Source organism: Dendroctonus ponderosae, unplaced genomic scaffold, assembly GCF_020466585.1.
Source record: "Dendroctonus ponderosae isolate FM_Combo_2020 unplaced genomic scaffold, Dpon_F_20191213v2 Dpon_F_20191213_2, whole genome shotgun sequence".
NCBI lineage: Eukaryota > Metazoa > Arthropoda > Insecta > Coleoptera > Curculionidae > Dendroctonus > Dendroctonus ponderosae.
The window spans coordinates 5,160,183-5,168,744 of record NW_026018165.1 but is presented as its reverse complement, the minus strand read 5'-3'; the positions used below and the strand labels follow the sequence as shown (position 1 = coordinate 5,168,744).

General features: G+C 33.1%; 1 long non-coding RNA gene across 2 annotated transcripts; it reads right to left on the bottom strand.

Annotated features, from left to right (window-relative positions):
* Positions 1–5,026: 5,026 nt before the first annotated feature.
* LOC125503386 lies at positions 5,027–7,988 on the bottom strand. 2 transcript variants are annotated; one of them, XR_007280808.1, is made up of 4 exons: positions 7,708–7,988; positions 6,134–6,336; positions 5,452–5,866; positions 5,027–5,397 (listed from the first exon to the last, which is right to left on the bottom strand). It is a non-coding gene; the product is annotated as an uncharacterized LOC125503386 (long non-coding RNA). The 2 variants fall into 2 exon arrangements; XR_007280807.1 differs by having other exon boundaries at positions 7,772–7,987.
* Between the last annotated feature and the right edge of the window lie 574 nt (positions 7,989–8,562).

Below are 8,562 nucleotides of genomic sequence, written 5' to 3'. Positions count from 1 at the left end.
GTTTTGTAATTCAAAATAAAGACATTTAGAGCTGATCACTACCCAACATCAAGTATACGTATCTAAAATTGGTGGCGATTCCAAAATAATTCAAAAATTGTGAAATTAAACGAAAATGTCCATTGATTCTTGCGTTATTTAATGAAAAGTTTACAACTACTTTTTCATTTAAAGGGTTTTCTACCATAACATTTTTCAAATTTGTTTGAGTTAGAAACAGTTGTTTGTTCTAGGATGGTAAGAACATTTGAATTGAGGGACTTGGAAAAGAATAGCATATATTTAGATGTTAATTATAACGTAAAGCTAAATTCCGTCAAATGATACAGCAATGTATGCATTTTTGCATTTTAATTTGATATGGAAATCTAATCAACATTCTCGTTGTGTGACCGTACAATTTAAAAATATTGATTATATCATTTGGTTTGAGAATAAAGTATCAATATTAAGCACGCAAGCAGTCCTCATACAACTTCATAATAATGAAAAATTATGGAAAATAATGAAAAATTATTTTTTAACTTCAATATGATTTTTTTTTTCAAAAGAAAATTTGTAATAGCAGAGCCAATTAGATATACAATAACCTGTGCAATCATATTGTTAGACCTGCCCAACAAACTTGTATAAGCAGCACCGGAGTGAAATATTTCATCAGCACTTAATCTGAAAATTGCCAAAAATAATTTGACTGGAATACCAAAGAAAAAACTTATCACTCCTACTGGAATTCGCAATTGGCAATGGCAAATTAAACTGAAATTTGAAAGCTGTAAATTGGAATTTTTTGCTGTATAATTCTTTCAAGCTTTTTCAATTAAAATCGTCCCGCAATCCCGGATGTTACGAGTTTTAAACTAATAGTAATTTTAAATACGCTCAAACTCATCAAGCATATTTTGTCTAGTAGTTGATACTCACGGTACAGTGTGACACTGGCCAGGTAATAACTGAACATTTACCTGAATCATCATGCATCGAATTGCTAGTATGTGTTAAAGCGCTAATTCATGCATTCAGTGTGATCATAGTTCATTAGGAACAAATCCGACTGCCAAATGTTTAAATCATGTATTATGTTATAGCCTTACTCCAATCGAATTCCAAATCGAATTCCACCAGGTACGGGTCTTAATACATCGAAACAAGGGCCCTCTTCAGAAAAACTGCGCAAAAAATGTCCCCCATAAAATTCAAATTTCAGTTTTCAAGGAAAACTTTTGTGGCGAATAAGTTCTCGAGTTCCTCCACGTAATGCATTGTAATCAACATCAGCCCTTGTACGCAGAAACAGTATTTCAAAATTCGCTGAAAACAACTTTTCAATTTTAAATTTAGATTTTCTTATCAACACAGACACGACAAGAATAAGCACTCGTCAATATTTACAAAAATTTGCGTAGCACATATTTTAAAAAAGTTTTTATATATAAGAACTTATGTGGTAAACAAAATTTGCAGTCGACGGAGGACAAATAAAATCGCTTCCGTTATAGAAGAAGGACGAAATACATATTACTAATATACATATTTATGTGAATGGCCGCTTTTTATTCGGCTAATCATTAGTATTTCTGAATTTCACAAACATTCGGATTACTTAAGAATAATCTACACCGTGCACTCAAAGTCATCTATTTTATCCCAAGAAAGTTTTGTGTCGTTATACCTGCATAGATCTGTTTAATCATGTATGCTTTTTCCACAGCTGCATATTCATCTACACCGAAAATATATTATCAAAAATGTATGATCAACCTGACCATATGTGTTTTAAACTCAGACAAATATTTTTGCTGATATGATTTTTTCTAACGTGAATTCATGTTGAAAAATCTGTCTCGACTGCAAAACTATTCAGCACATACATTAAAACGTTTTGACTTCTTGCATTTTCAACATCAAACAAATACACATATGTAATTATCTGACGTAAATGTTTTATTGAAGTAAGAAATTTTAATAAAGGAAGCTATTAAAATCTTTCAAGCTGTATACTGGCAATATTTTGCATTATAACAAGTAAAGCTTGGTGGAAAGCTCACGTTAAGGGAAAATGTGAAAATACACCAGTTCTATATTAAATTCTCTTAGGATATAATTTGAAACAAAAGGAGCTCTACTAGACACCCATTTTTGTCGTCTTTGTAGGTTCATTTCATAATTATATTTTCCATTCAGGCAAAATCCAGAAGCAAAAATGGAAATTAAGGCCAGCTTGACGCGCAGCATCTAATTTAATAATTAATCTGAAGTCATTATACTGAATTAAATTAAATCAAGCTATTATTTCCCAACAGATTTAAACTAGCTAGGTTTCCACGTGTTTTCTTTCAAAACATTTTCATTTTGCCAATTTATATGTTTATGTTTGCCGCTCAAACGACACCACACCACTCAATTGCCAACAAACATGTTTTATTTTATTCATCTTGCAATTGAATCCTCGTTTCAAAAAACTGACTGCCCTATTAAGAAAGCGGATGAGCAAAATAAATGTTCTGTAAATTAGAACGTTAGAAAATTAATTGAGACGAACAAAAACAGAAAGTATCGTTTGGGGTTTTTGCTTGTGTGCTCGTTACTAATTTTGAATTCTAGTTAAAATTCAGAATATTCTTACGCCTAGTCTGTCTTGCGGTTATTTTGCATAATCTAAACTCAAATTTAAAAAGCTTTTACTGCATATACTGACAAATCCTACAAGCAAAATGCAAATTGTACAGCCGACCTAAAAATAGTCGTTCAAAGAAAAGCGATTAAAACTTTTAAAACAGTTCCGAAACTTTTACAGATCTACACAATTCGTTTCCTGTCAAAAATGCATTTCAAATAAAAGCTGGTATTTGGAAAGCCTTTTAAGCAACTCCATTTCTCATTCTCTCTGCCGCTTTATTTAATGGTGTTTTACGTATGTGATTGCAGATTTCAATGGATCCAACTATAGAATTGGGTAGTTTTGCGGAGCGACATTCCCGGTCATTAAGAGTAATTTGATTAAAATTCGAGTTCGAACCCCTGCATTGTTGTGTTTCTGCTATTTAATTTGCTTTGTTTCAATTTCGGTGAACGATATTTGTCGCTTCATGTGGCAATAAAAAACACAAAAAATGTGGTGGCACCCACTCGACGCAGGGCATGTGTTTGTATTTAAAATATAACTGATTGATAATTAAATTTGACTTTTTTTTAATTAAATTTAACATAAATGTTGTGAGAAATGGCACATACATCACGACAAGCAGTACTAATTTGGTTTACTAGGAGTTATATTACATTGTAACCAGTTTCAACTTATTGCATGCTCGACAATTCAACTTACTTTTAATGAGTCACCATAATATATCAATCAAAAATTTAGTCCCTATGGGTTACTGTGCCGGTTATATTTTATGTGCTGGGAAAAGTTTCCTTTTGCGTGCTGCTCCTCCTGTTGTAAAAATTGTATAGGTCCCGAGTGTGGATTCATTATTCAAATATTAGTAAATTACACAGGAACTAAATGTGGAATCTAATTGTTATTAACATTTGCTCTGAACTAAATTCAGTTTATAATTTACAATTAAAAACAAACAACATTTCGGTCGATAACTATTTGAAAGAAATAAATATTTTTATTGTTATTTCGACAAGATCAACCAGATTTTTTGGCAATTTGGAGACACGGTACAATTGGATTAAATATTAACAATAGTAGCATTACACCTTTTAAGGCTTATTTAAATGGCTTTACAACTAGAAATGATTTGGAGCTTTTATGTTGGTGTGTCATTGTTGAAACGATGGATCTTCATGTAAGTTAACAGAAAATTTTACCAAAATTGAGCAGTAATGGAGATTACTCTAGGGAAAATCAAGAGGCAGGAACCTTTGAGAGTATAAGTCATTCCTACATACGAAATGTCACAAAGGAAGTTTTCTTAGCGAAATTCAACTGAGAATTTAGTAGATATTTTATGAGCAATAGTGTTTTTACAAAACAAGCATTAGGAAAAAATAATTCAGTTTGTGAACTCATTCAGTTCGTTGCTTCAATATTTCGAGTTATGCTAAATCGGAAAATATGTCGAACTTCTGCCGCCATAAGGTAGCGACTACAGTGAATAGAAATCTGTCTGTTTGTCAAACACGAAAATACTTTATAAAGTATTCAGAAACCAGAGCTCTCACAAGTAAATAAAGCGTTTATTTTTTAAAATACGCAGTTTTTTAAAAAGTTTACGGAAAACCATTTTTAGTGCACATTTATATGCAAGGAAATTCGATCACTTTGATCCAATATTAAAAATAAAATTGTAAAGCTATTGAAGACGCACGTTAATTAGAAAAAAGTATAGTTAATTAGTTAATAAGTTATATTCAAGCATGTGCATAAAAAAGAAGAGCATATCAGATAATTGTATATCTACATCTATACGAAAACTAGTTCCCAAAGCCATCAAACTCTGAGTAATATAAATTTCATTCTGTTCAAAGAGGACGCGTATTGGAGCTGAATGTGTGTCTAAATGGTCCGTAGAAAATAAAACGTAATTCGAAGTTGACAAGAGGGATATAGCAGAGAAATGGACTTATTCTTGAGTTCATAACCGAACCAAAGCCCTCTGAATATTACAATCATTACCAGTGAAATCAATTTGTCTAATGAGAGATTTTATAGATCTAGTCGGGGCACATGTTACTACTGTTTGTCATTAATTAAATTCCGAGTAAGCTTTTCGCTGATTGCTCTCATTTCAATTTTTAATCTACGACAAAAAGTTAAGTTGCAATTTAAAAACATAGTCTTTAAAACTGGAATACGACTCTGGATAAGTAAAGTAAAAAACTTTCAGAGCTTGTTTGTAGCTTCTGCTAAATAATGAATTAATCATCTAAGGTCTCCTTCCTTATAGTCATCCTATATTTCAATAACCACTTGCTCATCAATTATCTGTTGTAAGATTTAAGGATATGTAACAAATCAATTTGGCATGTAACACTTTCCGCTAGGCGCTTCTGCTTTAAAAGCAAATTCAGTAAAAATGCATGTAATGTCAAATCTAATATAACCAGATAGAACAAGCAGTATTATTTTCACTTTTCCAGATTTCTCAACGAGATATGAAATATCAGAGTTTGCCTGAGATAAAAAATGCAAATGCAGATTTCAATCCTCACTAGCTTTCTTTCCCACTTGTGTTCTTCCATACAGTTTTACCTTCATAAAATGCCGCTTGAGTTACTCCGATGAGTTGGGTCTTGCAATTAAGTAGTCCCGTTGAGTGAGTAAATGTTTTTACACGCTCCCAGGTAATAAACTCCAAATGCTTGTAGTGGCTATCCATCGATTTGGATGATTTTTGTAGAGGCAATTAGTGACAAATTGTCCAAAATGCGATCGACAATGCTTTTCTGAAAACGGATTTGGAATGGATGGAAAATCAATCAGACTGACACTTGCCGTACGAACTCGATATAACTTCTTGGGCAGAATCTCGTTACATTTTCTTGAAGTATCTATCAATTTAGTATTCCTTACGGGATGTCGAAAATGTTTCCATAAATATTTAAAGTGTCTTTTGTCACTTTGGAATGATTCGCACCGACCTTTTCGCTTAAAATCCTATAACTCGTCCTTTCAAGTAATCCAACTTTATCCTACCTCTAATTTGGCTGTCCCCTTTGAGAGGAGACCTATTGTGAATCATTTCTTTATATTCGGGATCGCTTTTAACTCAAATAGCCATGGAAAGATTTCGAAAATATATTTCCTGTTCAAAACAGGAACGGTTTTAATGGATTTTTGCTACGTTTTGCCATGTTTTTGTCAATGCATTGTTTTCGTAGTCGCATACAAATATTCGCTTTCTGAAAAGTTCTCCTGAAAGGAAAGTTTTATATGTTTTGTCGGAAGTAATATATATGGACGTATTGAAATATCTACATTTCTCGTTCCTTTCCAGAATCATGTTATGGATCAAATATTTAATAAGTGCTTTTGCTGTAAAGTTTTTCTGTGTAGAAATTTCAACAATTGTCAACTGGATTCACAATGTCGAAACTTTTCGATATTTATTAATGGTTCCTACATTTCGCAAGCTATTATACATGCCTATAGTAATTGGAAATGGGAGCGACTGGCACTTACCAATAAAATTCAGCAAATTGTTATGGTGTTTCATGTGTCCACACTTGGCTACTTTATTCTACTCCCTAATTATTATTATCTCAGTAACTGTTGATTGTTATCAACAAATCCTGTTGTTTAAATTTTCGAACAATGTGGATCTCCGGCTCATCTGCAGGAGCATAATTTTGCTAGAAATGATCGCTGTCATAGGGATTTGAGCACTGTAACAAATCATCGTATGGATCGATTAATATCAGACCCATACTTTAGCTTTAGAAATTAAAACATAGTAATTTTCACGACTTAGCATGCTTTTCTTTAGGGTAAGCATTTTTTATGCTCCTACATAATAAAAGACAAAAAAGTATACTCGGTCATTTGTTTCAAGTTTTAGCAATGACAAGAATACATGATGGTTACATGGTACATGTATTTTACAAACTAGTTTTCGGAACTCCACACACTCAATTGTTCGCAAAACACGTTTCCGTAATATTTTCACATAGAGCTGAACTTTCACAGAAAATGGTGAAAAATTCAGTAAACTGAACGCTTACCTACTGAAATATGGTTTCTACATTTTGGACAACAAATAAGGTCAGAATATATTACATAAATTTGGACACACATCGAAATTAATCACATTATACTTTGTACAAGTTTTGCTATAAAAATTACCGTTACTGTAAACTTTAGCAACAGCAAAAATTAATTTTACTAAATTTATCGGAAAAACCATGCTTCAAGCGAGATATATTGTTATGGCATGCAAGGTTAATTTTGCGAACGAAAATGATTGATGAGAATTTCAAGCTTCCAAAGGTCTCATGCAATTGTAGGCATACATGAATGTTAAAATCATAAATTTGTGCATTAGATTAATTGCTAAGTATTTTTTTATATATTTCCGAGGTTTTATTACAAAAATACAAGCATGTCCTAAACTAACTGTTGCAATAGGAAGTCTTGCAGCATTTTGCCCCCAAAGTTTTGCCAATACCCAAGTTTTCAAAGTTAATATTTTCTATATAAACCAAAACAATTTAATTTTTTTATATTTCAATAAAAGTTAAACATTTCAGTAGAGGCTTCTGTGACTGAGCTGAAGCAAAGTGATGCCATAAATATGGTATGAACGTTTTGAGAATAGTGGCGTAAATATGAACAATACGAAACTAGTAGCGACTATTAAACAAAAATGTTTAGTTCACTTATGACAAACGGTCAACTTTTAGACTTTTCTCGGTCATCTTCATACACCCCGTTTAAAACGATGTGGTCTGATTTAGTGTTATCAAAACTGTCGTCTACATAGAAAGCATAACGAATAGATACAGAAATAGTAGTCGCTTGATAAATGTAAAATCTACGCCAGGCACACTGTATTAAATGTATTAAACCGAAAATGAACTGTATGTTACCAAAAATGTTCCAGAATCCACAAAAACCAATTAATATCTTGAAGATGGCTGCAACGATGTATGGATGAACGTAAATCGTTTCTAAAATGTACAAGTTATGTTTTTGTTGGTTGGAACCATGCTTACTAGTGTTTAAATCTTTACATCACCAAATTATTCTTAACAGCATACCTGTAGGTTTTCATTCCGATACTATTTTATTTATATTGTAACGGAGATGGCCTGGGATACTCACGTTTCGAATGGGGGGATCGCAATTGATGGTATTTAAGTAAATGGGAGCCCCATTTGCGCCCCATTTACTGTAAAATATGACACTGACAAGCTGGAAGTTTCGCACCTGTTCTGGAGATTTCGAGAAGCATCTGAGTTACCTGAAGGAATCTATATAAGCGGCCAGGCGAACCAGACAGGGGGAGTGAAGTGACAACAGAGACCGGGTGCAGAAGAGGTTAAACCCCGCGAGTCGGAAGAGCGAGTTTTACGTCGGTTACTGTTATTGTTTGCGAAGTTGACCGTAATTTTGAATAAAGTTATACCGAGGTGAATAAAAGTTGGAAGCTGAAGGAAGAGTTAGATACTCGGCCATCCACGGTACATTTGGTGTCCGAAGTGGGATTTACCAGAATCCAAGTTGAATTTTGATGGAAACAAGAAGTAAATCAAAGAAGGAAGACCCTGCAATGGAGAACCCCAGTTTGATTGCACTGCTCATGCAGATGAAAGACGAAATGAGCGACAAAATGGACAAAATGGAAAACAAGAGTAGGAAAATGGACGAAAAAATTAACAGAATGAATGACAAAATGGAAGACAACAGTAGGAAAATGATGGACGAAATGAGCGACAACAGTAGGAAAATGGACGAAAAAATGAACAAAATGAATGACAAATACAAAGAGATGCTGAATAAAATAGACGACAACGCTAAGAAAATTGAAGACCTGAAAACAACCGTTGAAGGCAAACTAAAGAACATCGAGGAAGTGACTGATGATTTGGAAAACACTGAAATCGTGGACATTC